Source organism: Nyctereutes procyonoides, unplaced genomic scaffold, assembly GCF_905146905.1.
Source record: "Nyctereutes procyonoides isolate TBG_1078 unplaced genomic scaffold, NYPRO_anot_genome, whole genome shotgun sequence".
Taxonomy (NCBI): Eukaryota; Metazoa; Chordata; class Mammalia; order Carnivora; family Canidae; genus Nyctereutes; species Nyctereutes procyonoides.
The window spans coordinates 1,034,948-1,059,340 of record NW_026575129.1 but is presented as its reverse complement, the minus strand read 5'-3'; the positions used below and the strand labels follow the sequence as shown (position 1 = coordinate 1,059,340).

The 24,393-nt window shown below is 40.7% G+C and overlaps 1 pseudogene; it reads right to left on the bottom strand.

Moving 5' to 3' along the window:
• Positions 1 to 3,397: 3,397 nt before the first annotated feature.
• LOC129521023 (succinate dehydrogenase [ubiquinone] iron-sulfur subunit, mitochondrial-like) overlaps positions 3,398 to 24,393 on the bottom strand; it is a 36,636-nt pseudogene continuing 15,640 nt past the window's right edge.

Below are 24,393 nucleotides of genomic sequence, written 5' to 3'. Positions count from 1 at the left end.
GTTTCAAGTGGATGATATAGGGACCCAACCCAACACTTCCATACGTCACCCAGTGCTCATCACAAGTGCATTCCTGAATCTCTATCACCTATCTCACCCATCCCCCCGCCTGCCTCCCCTCTGGTGACCATCGGTGTGTCCTCTACAGTTAGGAGTCTAGGGCTCTCTTACTACAGGATAATTCTGTGTAATCAAGGCAGCCATGGAAGAATGGGTGCCCTCCCCCCTTTTTTTTTCCAACAAAACTTTCCTCCTTTACTGCCATTATGGAAAGGAGCTGCTCAATGATTCACACAGGCATATATATAGACGGATGGCCAAGGAGTTCCTAAAGTAATCCTCTCTTCCCTGAGATCTCTCTTAACTCTTTAGTTCAAGGAAACATGGAAATTGTGGAATTCCAGGCTCAGTAATTGGGTTGATAAGTTAAATACTGGGGGACAAGAGGGACTTCTTGGTTTAAAACCTCCCAAGTATACTATTGAATATTCCACCAATATATGAGAACAGATCTGGGCCTAAAGCAAGTCATGAGGATGTCAGATTTCATCCATCCAGACTAGTAGTTCTTTAAAGGAAGAGACTGGGTTTGAATTCATCTCATATCCTTAGTCCCCAAGGTAATCTTGGACACTCATTCAACTAACAGCTATTTTTACCTACTTAATAGTAGGACTCTCCCTAGACTCTGTGCATACAGAAATTCAAGGCACAGGTCCTCGCCATCAAGAAATTTTCCATTCAGTGGAGCATCCAAGCACTAATCAGATAATTATCTTATAATGTAATAAAAGCTATGTACTGGCACATGTTATTATGATAATCTGAGATAGACTGGGATCTAAACTGACTTGACCTGGCAAAAGGTGGACAAGTAAAGCATTCACAGACTAAGGAATTAGCTTATTAAGGCCAGAGCAGGAACTCAGTACACACTGAAATAAAAATAAACACGTAGTGCACGAGAGCCTTTGGCACAACTGTGCCAGCATCAGAACAAAATAAACAAAAGCAATAACATGAATGGATTTCCAATGGCTTCTATAACTGTCACACCACCAGAGCCAATAGTCAAACTCAAACTTGACCATACGTGCTGAAGTTAAATTGTTCAATTTCTTCCATTAGCTTTTGGGTGTGTCACCTCTCTGACATTGTCATCCGCTACAGATTAGCACCAAGGAGGAGGGTATAAATGCACTTTCACGACTTGACAGAAATACATGATCACACCTGATTACATACAGCAGTGTATTCTAAAAGGCACTCCAAGAGATATCAATAAGTGTTCATCAAAAAGAAAGGTCATGGATGATTAAGATGGGAATACAGCTGTCACTTTCTCACGATCTCCACTGCTCACCACGTGGTCCAAGTCACCATCTTGTCTCACCTGGACATTGCAGTGGTCTTCCCAGTTCTACCTCTACCTTACAGGCTCTTCTCCAAACAGCAGAAAGAGTAATCCTTTCCAAAGATAAGGCAGATAGTATCACTCAGGGGCTTCTCCCCAGCCCCTCTGTCCCTACAGCGCCTGGCCCATGTCCTCTCTGCTCTTATCTTCCACCACACTCCTTCATTACACCCCCAGTCTACTACAACATGCCAGTACTCTCTTGCCTCAGGGCTTTTCCACTTTCTATTCTCTCGGCTTAGAATGCTCTCCTCCCTTCCTCATAACTGACAGCCCTCCCTTACTTCCTTTTGGTTCCTTCACAAATGCCAACTCTACACAGAGCCCTAGATCACACTATCTAAAACAGTGCCCCCACATCATCACATTCTGATTCTATGCTGTTTTTATTATCATCTTCCATTATCTGATAACATGTTATATATATTTTTTACTTGTTTATCATTTGATTATCCCCAGAAACTGTAAACTCCATGAGAAAAGGAACTCGTATTTGGTTCTTGGCTAAATTCCCAGTACTTTCTAAAGAATGTCTGACACTTTCTAAAATTATCTGTAAAACAAATGCCTGAATGGAACACTAAATTAAGCAAAACTGAATCTTTTGATTGTTGTTACTGCTTTTACAGGCCTTCTCAGGGCCTTTGACATACTACCCCCCATGCTTTGTGTGCATCTTTCCTCCATTAAGGGGAAAAAACAACATCACCCATACTTATCTGACCCTGCAGCCCAAAATATCTTACGTGACAAGCATTCTCAGGACACGTATTAGGGCATCCTGTGAGATGCAACAGGGGTGAAAACATTTTCCTGGTGTTGCCACAAGAGAAGGTTCCCTCAAGAAAGACAGAGGCCTTCTCTTGTGATCAATGCAATTCCTCCAATACGGGAGTAGGATGAACACCACTGCCTCTCAGTATGATCCCAGAAAAGCGAATTAATTCTGATGTTTCTTGGTTTAATTTTGGGGAGGCAAATTAGTTTGATGCTGCCACTGAGTAGTCACCTGTTCCTGTCCTGGCCAGTTTGGTCTGCAGAAAGACGACCCCTCTGTCTTGTCTCCATCAGCAGAATGGAATCTGTAACAGCCCCGCAGGCTTCATATAGAAATACTCGCTGGAAATATTCAGGGTAGAGGAAGGAGGACAAAATACATTTCCTTATTGGAAATGTGCCTTACTTTACCCTCTCTCCATCTCTTTCATATAATTTGCATGTAGTAATTTTAAATATTCATCATTAATAATTACCTCTGCTATAGTCCTAAGGAAATCACATGTGATTCTTTAAGAAAAGTCTAGGAAAATAAAAAATAGTGAAAGAACTTGTCATTCAAAGGACCATTTAAAAAAGTAACTCCTGGGCCATGGTACCATTCAATCCAGTCCACATTTCTGAGTGCCTATGGCCTGCAGAAGCTAAGCAGTGGGAGAACGGGTGGTAGGAGCGGGGTGGAAGAGCAGCCTGCTCCCTCGGAAGTCACGCTCTGGTGGGACTCCACCCTCATGACAATTAGCTGGAATACACAGTGGGGCATGGTGTGTGTATAAGGAGCCAGGGCAGGAAGAGGAGGGAAGGGGTCCATTTCTCTAGCCTGCTAGAAGGCAGAAAGGTCCACAGGGCGAGGGTGGGCTCTCCCTTAGAGCTGATTCTATTTTGAAGCAATGCCAGTGAAGCAATCTGAACCAGATTTTGAAAGACCCATTATAAAATGACCAATGTCTTGGGCTTTAACAGAGTATTTGGGACATCTGGGCTTTGATGACTAGCTCATCATGTCTGCAAGGACAAACGACGATAACTACAAAAAACTACCCAGTAAAGTGGATTATGTTCCTCCTGGCTGAAATGGTTTCATATTATAAATTGAGCTTTTGGTCCTAATGATTTTTTGTTGTTGTTAATAAAGTACAATAACATTTATTTATTTCTTAAAATGTTTATTATACATGCTGTGCTCATGGAAAATCAAGGCCTGTGAAGGGACTCAAGTTGGATGTAAAGTGTGTCCAGCCGAGCCAGCTACTTCATGCTCAGCATCACACTGACGCTTTCTTCCCCTTATAGGTGGCCGTCATTTTCTTGATTTCAGCAATAGTTTTGCCTGGATTCAGCCCCTTGGGGCAGGTCTTTGTGCAGCTCATGATGGTGTGGCAGCGGTACAGAGAGAACTGGCCCTGCAGCTTGGCCAGGCGCTGTTCGGTGAAGTCTTCTCTGGGGTCGGTCACCCAGCGGCGGGGCTGCGGGAGAGCTTAGAGCCGCAGGCCCCAGGTGTTGGTCTCCATCCGCCAGTAGCTGGGCGCTGGGGCTGCAGCAAGCACAGAGGATGCACTCGCACAGCCCGTCCAGTTTCTGTGGTCTTCTGCGGGCTGAGATGCTGCCGCTTGCTCTCCTGGGATTCATCCTTCTTCTTCAAATAAGGTCCAATGGGGATCCCTGGGTGGCGCAGCGGTTTGGTCCCTGCCTTTGGCCCAGGGCGCGATCCTGGAGACCTGGGATCGAATCCCACGTCAGGCTCCCGGTGCATGGAGCCTGCTTCTCCCTCTGCCTATGTCTCTGCCCCTCTGTGTGTGTGTGTGACTATCATAAATAAATAAAAATTTAAAAAAAAAATTAAATAAATAAATAAATAAATAAGTCACTCAATGGATTTGTGCTGAGCATAGAAGTTGCTCAAGTCAGGAACGAGATCCTTTATCACATGCACATGCGCCTAGGGGTGGATTTTGGAGACTTTGCTGAGGTGGGTCCTGCGGGTGCAAGCAGCGTGTTGCCTCCGTTGGTGTCCGTGGCACAAGAGCCACAGATGCCTCCTCTGCGTGATCTTCGGAAGGTCAAGGTAGCGTCAATTTCATTCTTAATCTTGGTTGAAGCACCCCACACCGTAGGACCACCTTTATTCAATCCATTTCATGAGTCTGCGTATGAGGCGTGTCTGCAGCCCTGCCTGGGTCCCGCCGCTAGACCGCACACCTCTTGATCCGGGGAGCGGCGCCCGCAGGCCCGCAGGGGGCTCCACCGAGCCGCGGCCGGAAGCGGCGTTTCCGGGCCGCTGCGCGCGGCCATCTTGGCTCCAGATGTCACCTGGCCCCAATGACTTAAAAGATCCTAAAATAAATGTCGATGGAATCAATAAGGTTTATCTGTTCTCTTTGTCCCTCTCTCGGTGCTTGTTTCCTCTCTTGGTACAGAATACTGAAATCGCAACACAGGCGGGATTCCATCCCCTGCGTGAGGGATGGCGTCCCGCCACGTCCCTGTAGAGGACGTTAACGTTTGAAAGTCATTTCACACACGTGACCTCCTAGGGTCCTCCCTTGTACTTAGAGCGGATTTCATAGACAAAGAAATGGAGACTGATGTGTCGGGATGGCCCAGAGTCACAGGAGGCCAGTCCCAACTCATGTGAAACTGAGGAAGTCTGTTCTCTTTCAGCTGCCTAGTGGGGCTGAACTCCAAACACTCATGGTCTTTTTTTTTTTTAATTATTTTTTTAATATTTTTTTAAATTTTTATTTATTTATGATAGTCAGAGAGAGAGAGAGAGAGAGAGAGAGAGAGAGGCAGAGACACAGGCAGAGGGAGAAGCAGGCTCCACGCACCGGGAGCCCGATGTGGGATTCGATCCCGGGTGTCCAGGATCGCGCCCTGGGCCAAAGGCAGGCGCCAAACCGCTGCGCCACCCAGGGATCCCCAAACACTCATGGTCTTGAAGAAACCTCCCCCCTTGTAAGTAGGGCCAGCCCTAATCCAGAGGCAGCCCATCCAGGCGCCTTCCTGAAATTTTAGCAACTAAAAGCATTCTGTTGACAATAAGAAAACCATTTCCCCACACACCCTGATTGGAATGTCCCTGAATAGGTTCATGTTGACCCTCCGTGAAATCAACCTGGATGCTATGCGACTCCCACGGTTCTTTTGCCTTTAGGCGGTTTCTTTCCTTTTGCCTTTAAAAGATCCCTAGTAATTGCTAATCGGGGCTCTTTTCCTCCTCGGAGGCGGAGAGCCCGTTTGCGCGAACGTTCAATAAACCCTCTTGCTAATTGCATCTGCCTGTCTGGGGTCTGAGTCTCTGGGGCGTCCACAGGGACACGTTGGCACCCGTGAGCCAGGGTCCAACAGTCTTAGCATCTTTATGGCAGCGGGCAACGCTGTGCCTGCTTTCCAATGTGCTTCAGCCCATCCCAAATTCCAGAACTCGGTTTCTATTTCTCCACCCAGTGCATTTTAAGAGGCAAATGGAGATCAAGGGAGCTCCTTACCAGCATCAGTACCAGCCACGCTGCTCACTCCCTCAGAGGGCACTTCCGCACGACAGCCTCGCAGCTCTCTGATCCACCAGCATGGTTACTACAATTTAGAGGCTTGCAGGACTGCTTTTTATTGTCCAGTCCCAAATGTTAACTTCACAAACCTTGAAGGTCTGCTGAGTTAGATTAATAGATCCTTTGGGATCATGCCTTGACTTGAAAGGCAGCCTGCCTACTCACTTGGCGTGCAAACACAGAAATTCTACCCGCGTGTATTCCTATGCAAGGTGCGCTGCCACAGACTCCCATGCCCCACTTCCTGCAGGCTCCGAAAGGGCCTATCAGGGATACTCCATGCCCCTGATGTCCTCCTCTGCTCCCCACTGGCCCTTCCGGCTGCACTGACATGCTCACACAGCTGCTTTCTGTTCAACAGCATTCTCTGTTGAAGGATCTCGAGAAACATAAAAGAAGGTCTTTTATGGTGTGCACCTTAGAAAATGCTTCACTATTTGGTACTTGGAGACACCATTTACAGATGTTAGGTGGTTTAAAATGCTGTGGGCAGTGGTTTCCCAGAAGAATAGTCAGTAATAAGCTATAACCTCTAATTATTATTCTATTTCTATGGAAAATAGACATCCTGTCTTGAAATAGCTAGGCACAAACCACTGTATTTGTTTCCTATATATTAGATATAGAAAACCCTAAGAACTCCACACACACACAAACCTAATCGATAGATTCGAGGTCTACTAAATTTCCTAGGGTTAATTGCTTTGTCTCTAAAGTCAACAGGACAATGGTGACAACAAGAAGCCAACACAAACACATAGCTCATTAGTTAGTCAACTTCTTCTCTGTCTACAAAATGACAACCAAATGAATTTTTTTCACTTCAATTCCCCCAGGTAACACATTTTCTCTGTTTGCTTTAAGATGGAATACTCAACCCACATTTTATTTCTATTTGATCCCTAGGTCAGGTAGCAACAGATGATTTAAAGCTTCAGCTTAAAATCAAAATATGCCTTTTATGCCCAAAAAGTTAAATGATTTTTAAGGTTATCCAATGAAAAGAAAGCTTTTTTACTCTACAGGATATAGATATATCATTCTTCCAGAGCAGAAAGGTTTTTCCCTCTAATATGGTGAAAAACAGAATTTCAAGGACACTTGTGCTTAAAATTTTTTTTGCAATATTTATTTATTTGAGAGAGAGAGAGAGAGAGAGAAAGAGAGAGAGAGAGAGAGAGAGAGCATGGAGGGGGGCAGAAGGAGAGGAAGAGAGGGTATCCTTAAACAGACTCCCCTCTGAGCACAAGCCGACATGGGGCTCAATACCAGGGCCCAGAGATCATGACCTGAACCAAAAGCAAGAGCCCAATGCTCAACTAAGTGAGCCACTCAGGCGCCCCTGTGCTTTAAAAAAAATCATGTAAAATTAAAGAAATTAAAATAAGTCTTTAGAGCAAGTTCTGCAAATGTTGCCCATGTCTTTCATTTCCGATAAGCTTAGTGTCTGAACCACACTCTCTGTTCTCTTATTCCTTTCATTGCCCTTCCGTGCGTCTCTTTTCAATTCTTTTGCCTCAATCCCTCTCTTTACATTCCCTCTTTGTACCAACATAGAGGACCTCATTCTCATGTTAGCCCCTTTTATGGACCGCATTATAGAACAGAAGTCAATTTATTATTTTCATATTATTGTTTACTTTCATGTCTTTTAGTACTTTTTCAAAAGCAAGAATTTTTAAAGATGCTTTCCTAATGCTAAAAAAAAAAATCCTTAAGCTGCTTTCACATCACATAATCTTCTGTCAGTACCCTGCCCTCTGTTGATCATGGGTCACTGACTCTTTAATTTAAAAAAAAGGCTTTCTACATTCAATGTAGACAAAAATACCTCCAAAAAAGTATCTTGAAAACCAAAAATCTTCAACACTTGCGTACTGTGTTGTGTAGGCGAAATGTGCATGACCTTTCCTGAGAATGCATTTTTTTTTGCACATGATGTAAAGTTTCAAGGGATCTGCAGATATTTTATGTTTTTCAAGAATTATACATTATTGGAGGAGGGGGCAAGATGCGGAAGAGCAGGATCCCCAAATCGCCTGTCCCCACCAACGTACTAGATAACCTTCAAATCATCCTGAAAATCTACGATATTCGGCCTGAGATGTAAAGGAGACCAGCTGGAATTGCTACAGGAGAGAGTCGCGTTTATCAAGGTGATGAGGGGGAAAAGAAATAAAGAAAAAAATAGGCCTCCAAGGGGGAGGGGTCCCCGCGAGGAGCCGGGCTGAGGCCGGGGGCGATGAGTGTGGCCACAGGACAGGAGAGCCCCGTCCGGAGAGAAGCAATGAGCTGCCCAACCTTCCCGGGCGGGAAAAGGGGCTCGCAGGGAGTTGGAGCAGGACCAGGAGGGAGGGGTATGCCCTCAGGCTCCGGGGACACTAACAGACACCTGCGCCAGGGAGAGTGCGTCCGAGCTCCCCTTAAGAGGCTGGCAGCGCGCACGGCGGGGCGGCGTGCAGCTCGGAGGGGCTTGGGGCGCTCCAGGAGAGGGAGCTGGCTGGTCTGGGAGCGCTATTCCAACAGCGCAGGCCCGGAGGCACAGGGCGCCGGGACATAGCCAGGATCGGCATACCCAGGGACAGGCAGAGGCGGAGGGCCCAGGACTGAAATTGGACGCTCTGCCGAGCTGAGCATGATCAGCGCCCCGCCCCGGAGCTCCAGGACACTGCGACGGAGAAAGAAACCGAGAGCCGAGCCGAGCCCCGGTAGTTATTTCCTGGGAGGTGAATCTGGTTTCCAAGAGTTGCCTTAGCCACTGCGGCTGTTCCTCCTGGGGCCCCACGGGGTAAACAACCCCGCTGGAGGCCCGCAGCAGGCAGGGGCAGCGCAGCTCCCCCAAGTGCTAAACACCTGAAAAAATCAGCACAACAGGCCCCTCCCCCAGAAGACAGACTGGACGGACCAGTGTTACCTCCCCCGTGTTCAATACAACTTGTTTTTGGCCACTCTGCACTGAGCAAAATGACTAGACGGAAAACTCACCTCAAAAGAAAGAATCAGAAAACAGCCTCTTATCCACAGAGTTACAAAATCTGGCTTACCTTCAATGTCAGAAAAGCAATTCAGAAGCACTATTCTACAGCTACTGGGGCTCGAGAAAAAGCATTAATGACTCACGAGACTTATGAGGCCGAATTTGATCCAATCAGGCAGAAAATTTAAAATCAAATTGAAATGAGATGCAATCAAAACTAGAAGTCTATACGACGGGGTTCACGAGGTGGAAGAAACGAGTGAGTGGAGCATAGAAGAAGTTAATGGCAACGAGGTGAAAACTGAGGAACAAAGAGACAATCAATTAGGGACCATGAAGAACACCTGATTAAGGAAAATAAATCGACACTCTAAGAAGAAAAACCTAGTTTTAATTGGGTTCGAGGGCGCTGAATGGGACAGAGGGCCAGAATATGTATTTGAACAAATCCTAGCTGAACAAACTTTCCCAATATGGGAAGGGAAACCGCATTCAGATCCAGGGAAATAGAGAGCTCCCCCCTAAAATCATAAAAAACCGTTCAAACACCTCGACATTTAATGATAGAAGTTGCAATTCAAGATTAAAGAGAAGATCCTTAAGCAGCAAGAGGACAAGAAGTCCCATCTGACTTTATGGGGAGGAATATTAGGGGTATCAGCAGACCTCTCCACAGAGACCTGGCAGGCCTAGAAAGGGCTGGCAGGATATATTAAGGGTCCTAATGGCGAAGAACATGCAACCAGAATATTATCCAGAAGGCTCTCAATCAAATGGAAGGAGAGAGATAAAGAGTTCAAGACAGGCAGGACTGAAAGAATATGTGACTCAAACCAGTCTGCAGAAATTTTAAGGGGACTCTTAAAATTCCCTTTAAGAAGAAAGTTCAGTGGAAACTATCCCAAAATCAGGATAAATAGGATATCATGATTGACACTAAACGCCTATCTTCAATAGTAACTCTGAACGTGAATGGGTTACTGCCCCATCAAAAGGCGCAGGGTTTTCAGACTGGCTAAAAAGCAAGGACCATCTATTTTGCTGTCTACAAAGAGACTCATTATAGACAGAAGGGACACTACAAACTGAAAATAAAATGTTGGAGAACCATTTACATTAAATGGTTCTCAAAATATACCCTACAAACTATAGACAACACTTTGAAAGAAATAATGGAGGAAGACACTAGAGATGGAAAAATATTCCATAGCTCATGGAATTGGCAGAATTATATTGTGAACCTGTCAATGCTACCCAGGGCAAAAAATTTTTTTTACACGTATAATGCAATCCTATCAAAATTACATGGACTTTCATCAGAGACTAGAACAAGTTATTTTAAGATTTGTGTGGAATCAGAAAGACCGAACAGCCAGGGGATATTTTAAAAAAGAAAACCACATCTGGGGTGGCATCACAAGGCCAGATTTCGGTTGTACTACAAAGCTGTGGTCATCAAGACAGTGTGGTTACTGGCACAAAAACAGACAATAGATCAATGGAACAGAATAGAGAACCCAGAAGTGGGACCCTGAAAATTTATGGTCAACTAAATTATACGATAGGAGCGGAAAGACAAAATCCACGGAAGAACGGACAGTCTCTCAATAAATGGTGCTGGTGAACATTGGACATCCAATGCGGAGACTGATGAAACTGACATCTCTAGCACCATACACAAAGATAAACTCAAAATCGATGAAAGATCTAATAGTGAGACATGATTCCATCAAAATCCCAGAGGAGAACTCAGGCAACCCTTTTTGAACTTGGCCAAGTAACCGGAGAAGGACAAACAGTGTTTGTTCTCATTCACTTGGGGAATATGATATAATCAGTGAAGGGAATATAAGGGAAAGGGAGAAGAATGTGTGAGAAATATCAAGAAAGGGAGACAAAACATAAGACGTTAACTCTGGGATATGAACTATGGGGTGGTGGAGGGGGGTGGAGGGCGTGTTGGGGAGTGGGGGTGAATGGGTGACGGGCACTGAGGGGACACTTGACGGGATGATGCATGGTGTTACTTTTGTTTGTTTGGTAAATGACTCAATAAAAATTAATTTTTCTATATTAAAAAAAAGAATTAAACATTATTTTTAAATGGCTGATCTTAACAAAACACTGTAAAAATTCATTCTTTTGATAAAATTGCTTCCTTTATGGATTTTCAAATACTCCTCACATATTTTATGTAATCAATTCTTAACTGCCATAGTAGCAAATGAAAATGTTACTGAAAACTGAGTGCTTGAGGTTTTATTTGCTTGTTATGTCTAAATAGCAAGTGGACTTCTGTGCCAACCCATTATTTGATGGCAGCATTTCATAAACTATGTTCAGTGGAATAGAGGTTGAAGAAATATTAATAGGTGTTGTATATTAAACATGTAAAATTCACAAAAGCAACAAGGCCTCATTACTCTCAAGGTGTTGGAATTAGGCAAAAAGTTTGTAATCTTCACATTTTGCAACACTCTTGCTCTCAAGTTAGAGTACTTTGAAACATTAATTATTCCATTTTTGGATCACTTACTGATTTTCATAAGAAACCTACTGTTATAAGTGTTTATTTTTCCTTTGGATTATTTGGTCATCTCTGGCAGTGTTAATTCCTTTTTATGTATTCATTTTTCTGAACTACTTTAACTCAAGTGTTTAGCTCATTTCTTGAGCATCTATTAGTGATCTGCAAATACATTCGTGCTTTTAACATACAAAAGATATTTATTTTAAGCCTTTCGGCTATGTGTCAGCCACTATTCTAGGCACCCAAGATGCAACAATGACAAGCAAGATCCCTGCCTTGTGGAGTTTTCATGCTAGCAGGGGGAGAAAGACAATAAATTATAAACATACTAAAATAAATAACCTAGTTTATTAGAAGATAATCTATGCCATGAAAGATAAATAGTAAGGCAAGGAGGATAGAGAATGGGAAAGGGATGGGCTGTACTAATAATTAGGTAATTCAGGTTAGGCTTCATTGAGATAAGATTGGGGCAATGACTTAAAGGAGATGAGAGTCATCCAAGAGGATAAATGGAGAAAGAATGTTCGGGGCAGCAGACAGAACTCAATCCCTAAGTCAAGATCATTCTTGGCATATTCAAGGAACAACAAACAAGAAGGCCAGAATGGCTGTAATAGAGTGGTAATAGGGAAAAGTGGAAGATAAACTCGGAAGTGTAACAAGGATCAGTTGATGTAAAGCCCCATGGACATTAGTAAGGACTTCAGCCTTACTCTGAGTATGAGAGGAACTGCACAGGGATCTGAGCAGAGAAGGGACATGATCTGACTTCAGTTTAAGATATTTTTTTCTGGCTGCCTTGCTAGGATAGATCCTAGAGAACCAGAATAGAACCAGATACCAGGCAGGAAACTACTTTAGTAAATCAGGAGGTTCAGACAGGGTTTGGGGGCAGCAGAAGAGGTGGTGAGAAATGATCAGATTCCAGATATGACTTGCAAGTGGAGGCACAAAGACTTCCTGATGTGGAGTGTGAGAGGGCAGAGAGGAAGGGGAAGGATGGAATTTTTTTTTTTAATCAACAGCAATGGGGGTGGGTGCAAAAGCAGCAAGTTTGGATAGCGGGGGATCAAGAGTTCAGGTTTTGGACACATTAAATTTTAGCTACTGATTAGACATCCAATAGAGATGCTGAGTATGTAGTTGAAATACAGGGGCCAGAGGTCTCAGTCAAAGTTATATACATTTGAAAGTCAACAGTACAGGAGATTTTTAAGTAATAAGCATGTATGAGATCACCAAGGGACTTAATGTAGGCAGAGAAGAGAATAAAGAAGAGTGGAGAGAAGGGAGGGGGGGGATTGAACTCTGGATAACTGAAAGGTTAAGAGGTTGGAGAAAAGAGGATAAACTAGTAGAGTAGATGGAGAAGCAGGAGGGGCCCAAGACAGTGATTTCACTGAGATTTAATGAGGAGAGTTTCAGGGAGGTATGTGTCAGTCAAGAACCAGTGAGGAGACTCAATTGAGAGAATTCAACTGAATTCTTGATAAATTCTTGAATTCTTGATAAATATTTATCAAGTATGAAATTGTTAACCAGGTAATAAAAGGGGGAAATAGAACTATAAGGAATTGAAAAAAAAAAAAAAAAAAACTATGACCTCTAGGTCTGGGGGACCAAAGGAATGGTGTTTCAATTCTCAAATAAGCTTAGAGGCAGGGCCCCACTGAGCTGCGCTCAGACTCCAGATAAGCAGGTGCTGCTCAACTGGTGCTGGTGTTTCTGAGTTCAAAGGAGGGACTTTGTGGGTCTGGGAACATTTTCCTAATAAGATGCTGTCAGCCACCTGGTATTAGGTCTCTGAGGATGCTATGATGAGGCAGTGTATTGGTTTCCCAGGGCTGCTATATAAATTACCACAAACCTGGTGGCTTAAGACAACAGAAATTCATCCTCTTACAGTCTGGAGACTTGAAGCCTGAAATTAAGGGGTCAGCTGGGCCATGCTCCCCATGAAGGCTCTGAAGGGGATCTATTCCATGCCTCTCTCCTAATTTCTGGTTGTTGCCAGGAATCCTTGGCATTCCTTGGCCCTGAAGACACATTATTCTGATCCCAGGCTCTATCTTCACATGGTCTTCTTATAAAGAAAGCAGTCATTGGGTTTAGGGCCAATCCAGTAAAACCTCATCTCAACTAATTACATCTGCAAAAACTGTATTTTCAAATAAGGTCACATACTAAGGTTCTGGCAAGACATGAATTTTAAAGGGACACTATTCAATCCAGTATAGGCAGGTCCTGCAAGTATTGAAACAACTGCCAACTGTAATAATATGTGGCAACAGGAGGGAATGGTCACTTCTGGAGTGAAGATGTTTCTCTAAGTCATGACACTCATGAGAACCACATGTGGACAGAAAGCCAATAGGAAGTGACTCAGGAGGAGCAAGCCCATTCTTCCTCCACCAGACTCTCAGTCTCCCTCTAGCATCTCCTATTGGCAGAACCTAACATGGAGCCATTTCAGAAATCTAGTTTGTAGTCCCATCAATATCAATACAAGCAGAATATAGGAAAGTAATCTTGGAGCTGAGAGACAGTTATCTTAGCAATTACCACAAGGAGCTAATGATCAATCATGTCAAAAAGTTGCTGACAGGGAACTAAAAAGATGAGAATTGATCATTGTCCACTGGATTTAGCTTTAATTGCTCCATGATCAAATAAGGTCAAGAAGAGCTATTCCAGAGCTTTCTGTTGGACCAGCCAGGCTTTTCAGCACTTTGGCCAGCTCCTTTTCAACAGGGTTGAGCCAACTATGACCAATATAATTAGAACAGTGATATATACATCATGTACAGGCCGTCATCTACAAAAGGTTCACAGCGCTACCCACAGCCACCATATACCGTGTCACTCCCCTCTGCCAAGTTGCATTTCAACATTTTCACATGAGTTAAAGTCACCTTGGAAATGAACATATCCCTAGAGTTGTCCATAGACTGCATACAGGGCCTGTCAAGGAAAATTAGGCAACAGATCTACAATAAAATGAAAATTCAGCTCCTTTCCTCTTTCCTCTACTTCTGTAATAAAAAGTCCATGGACGATTGAAAGCAGGTGTCAATATTCCCCTAGTCTATTTCTTTGGAGGGTGACAGAGCTGGTCAAAGTAGTAGAAAGAAACAATTTTGTCAGAATGGCTAGTATCAAAAAGACAAGAAATAACAAGTGTCAGTGAGGATGTAAAGAGAAGGGAGCCCTCATGCACTGCTGGTGGGAATGTCAATTGATGCAGCCACTATGAAAAACAGCATGCAGATTCCTCAAAAAATTAAAAATAGAAATACCATGTGACCCAGTAATTCCATTTCTGCATATTTATCCAAAGAAAATGAAAACATTAACTTGAAGATATATGTACCCTTATGTTTATTGCAGCATTATTTACAATAGGCAAGATATGGAAGAGCGTGCATGTCCATCAATCGATGAATAGATAAGGTTACACACACACACACAATGAAATATTACTCAGCCTAAAAAGAAAGAAATTTTGACATTCACAAAAATATAGATGAACCTACAGAGTATTACGCTAAATAAAAGAAGTCAGAGAAAGACAAATACCATGTAATTTCACTTAAATGTGGAATCTAAAAAACAGTACAAATGAACAAGCAAACAGAAACAGATTCATGAATACAGAGAACAAACTGGTGGTTACCTAAGGGAAAGGGGGGGAGAAGGGATGAGTGAAATAGGTGAAGGGGATTAAAAGCTACAAACTTCCATTTATACAATAAATAAATCACAAAGATGAGAAGTAGCACAGGGAATATACTGAATAATCTAGTAATAAGTTTGTAAGGTAACAGATGGTAACTACACTTACTATGGTGAGCATTTTGTAATGTATATAATTATTGAGTTATGTTATACTCAGAAAAAAAAAGAAATTGTTTTAGTAAATCTGGAGCAAATCCAATGCACGTTTTGGAGATCTAGTTGCATTCTTAGTACCTCACTGATTATTATGAAAATATTTTCTGCTCTTCTTTAAATTAAAATTTATAAAACTTACTGATGTTCGGAAAATTTTAAAAATATGCAATGTAAAATATAAACAATGAGGAAACAATATAAAAACAATATTGAACTAGGAATGAAGAAACTTGGATTTCAAGACTACCTTTGTCACTAACTAGTTTATAGTTAGGCTAGTATTTTAACAGCTTTGGTCTATTGTTTTCATCTATTAATTAAAAATCTGTCATAAAAGATCTTTAAAAACTTATCAGCCGGGGAGCCCAGGTGGCTCAGTGGTTTAGCGCCGCCTTCAGTCCAGGGCGTGATCCTGAAGACCAGGGATAGAGTCCCACGTCGGGCTCCCTGCATGGAGCCTGCTTCTCCCTCTGCCTGTGTCTCTGCCTCTCTCTCTGTGTGTGTGTCTCTCATGAATAAATAAATAAAATCTTAAAAAAAAAAAAAAGCTGTCAGCCTTTGACTTGTTTTACCTAACTACTAGACGGTAGCATGTATGGTTACCAGTGTTATTGTGCAATTACCATGAATTTTGATTGTGGAATTTAGTTAAAGATTTTACTTCAATATCTAAATCACTCCTTTTGTCTTCTATAAAAGGGTTTGCATTTTAATGGAAAAGTGGCAGGGCTGAGCAAATGTATAAACTGATAGGAAACTAAGACACTGAAAGTCACATTTGCAAGAAAATGATTCAATTGTCTTTCACTGTTACTTGTTATTTATTTGACATCACTACCTTTTCTTCTTTCTTAGGAATTAACTAGTTAGTATGCCTAAAGTCATAGTAAAACAGAACCAGGAAGCACTTAGCATATAACTGCATGTGTCTAAAACTGACAAAAGGGGTAACAATATGAAGAATGCACATAATAATTCAGTGTAGGACAGGTCATTAATGTAATTTAGCACAATCCTCACTTCTCTGTGTGGGGTTTCTGTATGTTCAGCAATTTGACTTGTTACATTTGTGATTCATTTTTCAGATTCCAAAACCATCCAGCAGAACTTCCTCTACACTGTGCTAAATGCAGAAGATGTGGGGAAGTTTGATCTAACTAGAATTCCTGTAGAACATATTTCTGTTGTTCTAGGGTGTATGTGTGTGTGTCTGTGTCTGTTTGTGTCTCTGTCAGTATGTGTGTCTGTGTGTGTTTAAAGTCAAAATTTTCATTTGGTCATAGTTATCAACCTGCAACATAAAGTTATACTAGAACTAATATTCTCATTTAATATCTGAAGCAGAAAAACATTTTCTTTAAAATTACTCTAAGAGACGCGACGCCCTGGGCTTAGTGGTTGAGCATCTACCTTTGGCTCAGGGCATGATCCTGGGGTTCCAGATTGAGTCCCACATCCGGCTCCCTGCATGGAGCCTGCTTCTCCCTCTTCCTGTGTCTCTACCTCTCCCTCTGTATCTCTCTATGAATAAATAAATCAATCTTTAAAAATAAATAAATAAGCAGAATTACTCTAAGAGAAACCTCACAAAATAACCCATTCATTCTTTCTTCCTTTCATGTGTGTGTGTGTGTGTGTGTGTGTGTGAATATAACTATTTGCTTCAAGCTTTCTTACACTAAAGAGAAACAGTGAATGGTCTTACCTGACCTTGGATGCATAGATATCAAGAAATGTAGAGTGAATCACTCTAGATGTTGGATCAAAACATATAATTAATACAAATCAACAGATATCTATTTTAGTGCCTCAGTACTTGTCTAGCCATATGTCATTGCCATATGAACAACCAGGTGCTTTGTGTTACCAACAATCCAAGTTCCCAAACTGGCCAGTGACTTTCAAAGGTTTCCTCTTGAGCCTTGCTTTTCAAAGACTGGTATTGGCATTACTTGGGAACTTGCTAGAAATGCAGAAGCTCAGGTCCCACCCCAGACCAACTGAACAAGAATTTGCTGTTTAACAGGATCCTGAGGTGATTTACATGCACACTAAAATACTTGAGAAGCACACCAGTGAGAATGGGGAAAATTAACAAGGCAGGAAACCACAAATGTTGGAGAGGATGCGGAGAAAAGGGAACACTCTTACACTGTTGGTGGGAATGTGAACTGGTGCAGCCACTCTGGAAAACTGTGTGGAGGTTCCGCAAAGAGTTAAAAAGAGACCTGCCCTATGACCCAGCAATTGCACTGTTAGGGATTTACCCCAAAGATTCAGATGCAATGAAACGCCGGGACACCTGCACCCCGATGTTTCTAGCAGCCATGTCCACAATAGCCAAACTGTGGAAGGAGCCTCGGTGCCATCGAAAGATGAATGGATAAAGAAGATGTGGTTTATGTATACAATGGAATATTCCTCAGCCATTAGAAACGACAAATACCCACCATTTGCTTCAACGTGGATGGAACTGGAGGGTATTATGCTGAGTGAAGTAAGTCAATCGGAGAAAGACAAACAGTGTATGTTCTCATTCATTTGGGGAATATAAATAATAGTGAAAGGGAATATAAGGGAAGGGAGAAGAAATGTGTGGGAAATATCAGAAAGGGACACAGAACATAAAGACTCCTAACTCTGGGAAACGAACTAGGGGTGGTGGAGGGGGAGGAGGGCGGGGGGTGGGGGTGAATGGGTGACGGGCACTGAGGGGGGCACTTGATGGCATGAGCACTGGGTGTTATTCTGTATGTTGGTAAATTGAACACCAATAAAAATTAATTTATTAAAACAAAATACTTGAGAAGTATCAACTCATATTCATTTGCATTGTTAGAGCTTGAATAGGAAAAAAAGAGCAAAATTATAGATGTTGACTAGGAATTACGGCCGAGTATGCTCATAGCAGTGTGCCATGCAATTCATGAAGAAAAATGGATGAACTGCTTACACATTTTTAAGAGTGAATATGAATGATTACTGAATATCTGTATATCCTACCTGTGCCATGTAACTAGGATCATCGTGTAGCCTATGTTCCTGGAATGGTTTTAGTTTATACCTGATATCCTGGAATAGTTATTATTAGTACCCCACCACCTTTTAATAACTTTTTTTACCTAAAAAAGTCTGGCTCTAATCATAATCTGCTTTCCCAAAAGAAGATTCAGTTGTAAGAATATATGGTTTCAGGCTTCACTAGTCACCAAATTCTGCTCCTATGAAACAGTGGTTTCATAGTGGACGGAAACATTCCACTACTAAAACAGCAAGGCAATGGTTTTTCATGTCACAGAAGAAAAAAAGTAGTGGTCGTAATCTTCTCATTTTAACTTTGTATTATTTTTTTCTTATAACACTAGTATTTAATACAGTTTATCATTACTAGAATCTGGTATAGGGCCTGACTTAGAACAAACCTACATGTTTATTTATCTTTAGCTTAATATATCAATATGTTTACAGCGTTGCAGAAAGAGCACCATGACTTCCAAGTACCAGAACTGTTCAGAGAATCACAACTTTAGGCTCCCATGATTGAAAACACCACTCAATAAACTTTCCATCTGCATGCCCCAAATGGACAATGGGCACACTGTGTACACTAAAAACCTAGAGAAAGAACAAGAAAACTAGACATCATCATTCAGTGGCAAGGGTGAGCCTGTGGAAGCAAACAAATGCAAGAAGAAAGGTGGACGGCATCTACCCTATTGTAGGTAAACAAGAAAAATCTAAGAAACTGCCGTTCACTGGCTGTGGTGCAGAGTATAATGAGATCAAAACATAAGGTTTGCTAGTGTTTGGCTCTGGGGAAGTCAATTCTGCCCATTTGATCAGAGGAGGACAGCGCCTAGTGGAGCCGGAGTCAATTACTAGGAGCTAGAGCCCATTCAGAGACCAATGCGGGGAGCTGAAGAAGAGCCAGTTACTGAAGACAAGTTTGGGGTTGCCAAGGCAGGGAAACCAAGTCAGAAACAAATCTAGATGATGTGGAAAAGTAACCTGGAGAGGCAACACATTAAATTCTTTTAAAATCTTTTGTTAAAGTTTAACTTGCGTCCAGTAAAATTCACCCTTTTTGGTGTGTAATTCTGCAAGTTTGGCAAACATCAACACATCACAGTCAGGATACAGAACAATTTCTCCCACTCCCAAAATTCCCCAGGCCAATCTGCCATCAACCCTTCTCCTGACTGTAGGCCCAGCAACACTTTTTTTTTTTTTTTTTTTTTGCTATTTCCAGATGTCATGGAAATATAACCATACAGTATGTAGTTTCTGTATCTGGCTGCTTTCACTTAGCATAATGCATTTAAAATTAATCCTTGTTGCATTTATCAGTAGTTTGTTCCTTTTTTATTATTGAGTATAATTCCACTGTATAAATGAACCACAATTTGTTTATTCATTCACCAGGTGGAAGACATTGGGATGCTTTCAACTTTTGGAGATATGAATAAGGCCCACAGAAACATTCATATACAGGTTTTTGTGTAAACATGGGTTTTCACTTCACTTGGGCAAATATCTAGAATCAAGATCAACGATGAATAGATGTTAAACTTTATAAGAAACTGCCAAAGTGTCTTCCAAAGTACCATTTCGTATTTCCACCAGCAATGTAGTTCCAGTATTCCATATCTTTGTCAGCATTTGGCATTGTCAGTGTGTTTTTTATTTTACTACTCTAGTGGGAGTAATCTTCAGTCCATTCCTGTTTTAATCTCCCATAAATGAACCCACTATACAATAGATTCCCATCTACATGAGTGAAATGGACAACAAACACACTTGTAGCTTTAATTTCCATTGCCCTAATAAGGAATTATGTTGAATATCTTTTCTTCTGCTCATTTGTCATTCATATACCTTCTTTGATGAAGTGTCTATTCAAATATCTTGTCCATTTGTTACTGGGTTGTTTTCTACTTAGTGAGTTTTGAGACTTATTCATATATTATGCACTCAAGTCCCTTATTGAATAAGGATTTTGTAAATACTTGCTCCCAGTTTTTGGCTTGATTTTCACTTTCTTACTGGTGTCTAATCACGAGGTCTTAATTTTAACAAGGTACAATTTGTCAAGTTTTTCTTTTAGGAAACATTCTTTTGATTTCATATTTAAGAAATCTTTTCACAAGTATTTTCTCTTATATTTTCTTCCAGGAGATTTACAGTATTATGTTTTACAATTACTTCTAGGATTCATTTGGAGTTAATTTTTGCATACAGTGTAAAGGTATGGATCAATAATTTTTTGGTTTTGGGGGAGCTGTTTTGTTTTTATTTGTTTTGTTTTTGCATTCGGATATCCAAAGATCTGAGTATCATTTGTGAAAAAGACTGTTCTTTCTCCATTGAGTTGCCTCTGAACCTTTTCCAAAAATCAACTGGCCATATATATATAGGTCTATTTCTAGAATATTTATTCTTTTCCATCTTCTATATGTTTATATCTTCTTGCCAATATGACTTTGTTTTGATTCCTGTAGCTTTAGAGTCAATTTTGAAATAAAGTAAATGTGAATCCTCCAGCTTTTCTTTTTCAGAGTTCTATCCTAGTTCCTTGTCTTTTCATAAACATTTTAGAGTCAGCTTGTTGATTCATATATATATATATATATATATATACACACACACACTATATATATATATATTTAAATCAGCTGGGAGTTTGATCAGGATGCACTGAATTCACAAATTAGTTTGAGGGAAATTGATATCATTATAATACTGAGTATTCCAATCTATGAACACAGGATAGCTCTCCATTTATTTAGATTTTTAAATTTCCTTCATCAGTGCTTTATAGGTTTCAAAATAAAAATATTGTACATTTTGCTAGATTTATAAGTATTTCTTTTTGTGTGCTATTGAAATTGGTTATTTTTAAAATTTGAATTGCAACTATTGCTAGCACATAAGAATTTGACTTTTGTATATTAGTTTTAGCAAATTTTTGTGTGGATTCTTTGGGACTTTCCAACTATGTGACTATGTAATCCGTTAATAAAGACAGTTCTGTTTTTTCTTTTCAATATAGAAGACTTTCACTTTTTTTCTTGCTTTATTACATTGGACATGGTTTCTAAAATAATTTTGAATAGGAATGGTTAAAGTAGAAATCCTTGCTTAGTTCCCAGTATTAAGGGGAAGGCATTAAACTATTCAACATTAAATATTATTTTAGCTATAAGGTTTTTGGAGATGCTCTTTATAAAAAGTTCCCTTTTATTCTGACTGCTGAGAGTGTGTAAAAAATCAAAAGTAAGTGCTAAATTTTATAATATGGATTTTCTGTATCTGTTAGATTACTGATAGGATACATTACATTTATTGATTTGCAAATGTTGAAACAGCTTTGCATTCCCAGGATAAAGTTGGTTATTATGTATTATGGCTTTTACAATTTTTTTTTATTCAATTTGCTAGTATTGTGTTGAAGATATTTTCATGTATGTTCATGACGGGTATTGGTTGAGGGTCTTTTCTTGTAACATCTTTGTCTAGTTTTAGGAGTAGGGTAATTATGCTTTCATGAAATGAGTTGGAAGGGGTATCCATCTTTGCTATATTCTGAAAGAGCTTATGTAGAATCAGTATTATGTCTTCCCTAAATGTTTAATAAAATTCATCAGAAAACACATTAAAACTTAATTGTAAAATAAATAAATAAATAAATAAATAAATAAATAAATAAATAAATAAATAAATGAAACTTAATTGTACTAACTTAAGAATTGTGAAGAGTAAATGAGACAGTGTATGAAAATAGCCTAGGTACTGTAACAAGCAGAACCCAGGCAATAACAAATATTTGCCATTATTATTATGTCTACTAATCCAACTTAATATAGGTAGTTAGTATAAGAGCATGCATCTTAAGCATGCATCTATGCCCAGTGAAGATTATACACCAGAGACTGGCATGCAAACCCAGGTACACTGGCCATAACTGATAATATTAAAAGCCCAAGACATGAAGGAAAAAAAAAACTTTAGATTTCTTTGATACAATCAATATACACCCATTGTGAAGGGCCATTAATATTTTTAAAGAGTTTCAGCATTATACTATTTGAAACATTTTGTTTCATAATTGTCCTTTAAATTCCTATATGTGCAAAAAAGAAACCCATGTTGCTATTTATTACAAGTCATAAAATTAGGAATGAGCTTAAATTTTGGAATGCAGGTGGGGTACCTGGGTGGCTCACTCAGTTAAGCATCCCGCTTTTGATTTCAGCTCAGGTCATGATCTCAGGGTCGTGAGATCAAGCCTCAGGTCAGGCTCTGTGCTGGGCATGGAACCTGCTTGAGATTTTCTCTCCTTCTTCCTCTGTTCCTCTTCCCCACCCCACTCACACTCCTGTTCATGTATTTTTTCTGTGTGTGTGTCTGTCTCTCTGTCTCTGTCTCTCTCTCTCTCAAAAAAAAATTAGGAATGCAGGTAAATAATAGGACAAAATTCCTCTATATAACTACTTTGCATTTTAGTGACTACAAAAAACACATGAGGACTAAATGAATGGTAAATAATGAATAAAAGGTATTGTAATTTTAGAAATCCATTAAACAACATACTGAATATTTTAACAATTTCAATTATGCATTATTACTTACTGCATAGCTTTTTATTTATCCCTATATGGATTTGCAGACTGACATTATAACAGAATGGGGGTGGAGGAAGGCAGTGAAGCATACCAAAAGCTTGTATAAGGGTCTAATGGAATATTAATGAAGCAAGCAAGTGAAAAACAAAATCTAGATCTTTCAAATGTTAAGGCTTCATTCGCTATGAACAGAGAAGACTCGAGCCTTGATGATTCAAGGCTGGTGATCATCACAGAGGTACATTAATGAAAGAGAATGCTAAAGTCAGGGTCTTGTTTCCTGTTGGATAAATAATGAATATTTATTGAACGCCTCTCAGCAAGGCTACATGGAAACTGTCTAAGTCAAGTCTCTCTAATGCTCTTACAGAGCTCCACAGAATACACAGATTCCCTTGGTATATAGAGAGAACCTAGGTTTTGAAGCCCCACAGGTACAGATCCACTATTTATAGTTCTGTGACCTTGAGCAAGCAATGTAGGCTCTTTCTGCGCCAGACTTTTAATTTCTAAAATGCATTATTGCCTACTGATCCACCCCACAAATATTTCGTGATTATGTTAGGCCCTGTGTCACCTGCTGAGCCCATGAGGGCAAACCTTCAAGAATCCAGACAGAGAAGTGAGCATTCATGAAACAGAGTAACCACTGTTACCACTGTACAAGAAGATAGTGTATCACTTGCACATTGCAATGGTGTCTAAATTGGACCTGGGAAAATCAGGTAGGACTCCCCTAAGGAAATCACTGTTAGGTAAATTCTGAAGAATGAATGGGAGTTAACTAGGTGAGCTGTGGAGTGAAGAATGAAGGGGAGAGCCTCCAGGCAGGCAGAAAGGCTCAGAGGAGGCAAGAAGAGAGCACGGTCCCATCAAGGACCTGAAGAAATTCTCTGTGGCCCTAGTTAGGAATTGATCCTTGATCATAAGGCAATGTGGAGCCATTGCTGATTTTTAACAATGAAAATAGACACAGTCTTTTTGTTTAACAAACCTATAGTGTATTGAAGAGGGACAAAACTGAAAGTCAAAGGCCCTGGTAAAGGCTGTTGCGAGAGATGATGGTGGCCTGGACTCAGAGGTGATAAAAACTAAGAACAGGTGCCCAGAAGAACAGCTAGCCTGTGTTAGGAACCCATCACATGTTTGCTCTTCTTCTCTTGTAATCGGTGCCACTGTTTTAAAAGGAATTGTCCAGGGATCCCTGGGTGTCTCAGCCGTTCAGTGCCTGCCTTTGGCCCCAGGCGTGATCCTGGAGTCCCGGGATCGAGTCCCGCATCGGGCTCCCTGCATGGAGCCTGCTTCTCCCTCTGCCTATGTCTCTGCCTCTCTCTCTTTCTCTCTCTATGTCTATCATGAATGAATAAATAAAATATTTTTAAAAAATAAAATAAAATAAAAGGAATTGTCCAAATGTCCCAAGTAGCCATACAAGTAAAACCTCTTTCCAATGAATAATTTTACAAAGAAATATTCTTCATAACAAATGCTTCTAAATGTCAAAAGGGAAGAAATACAATCTATTTTACCTCTCCATTTTTGGCTACCAAGTGATGAGATTTCTAAAAAAATGTTGATGTACATGCAATTTTATTGCAACAAAATTGTTTCAATGTCTTAGTTAATTA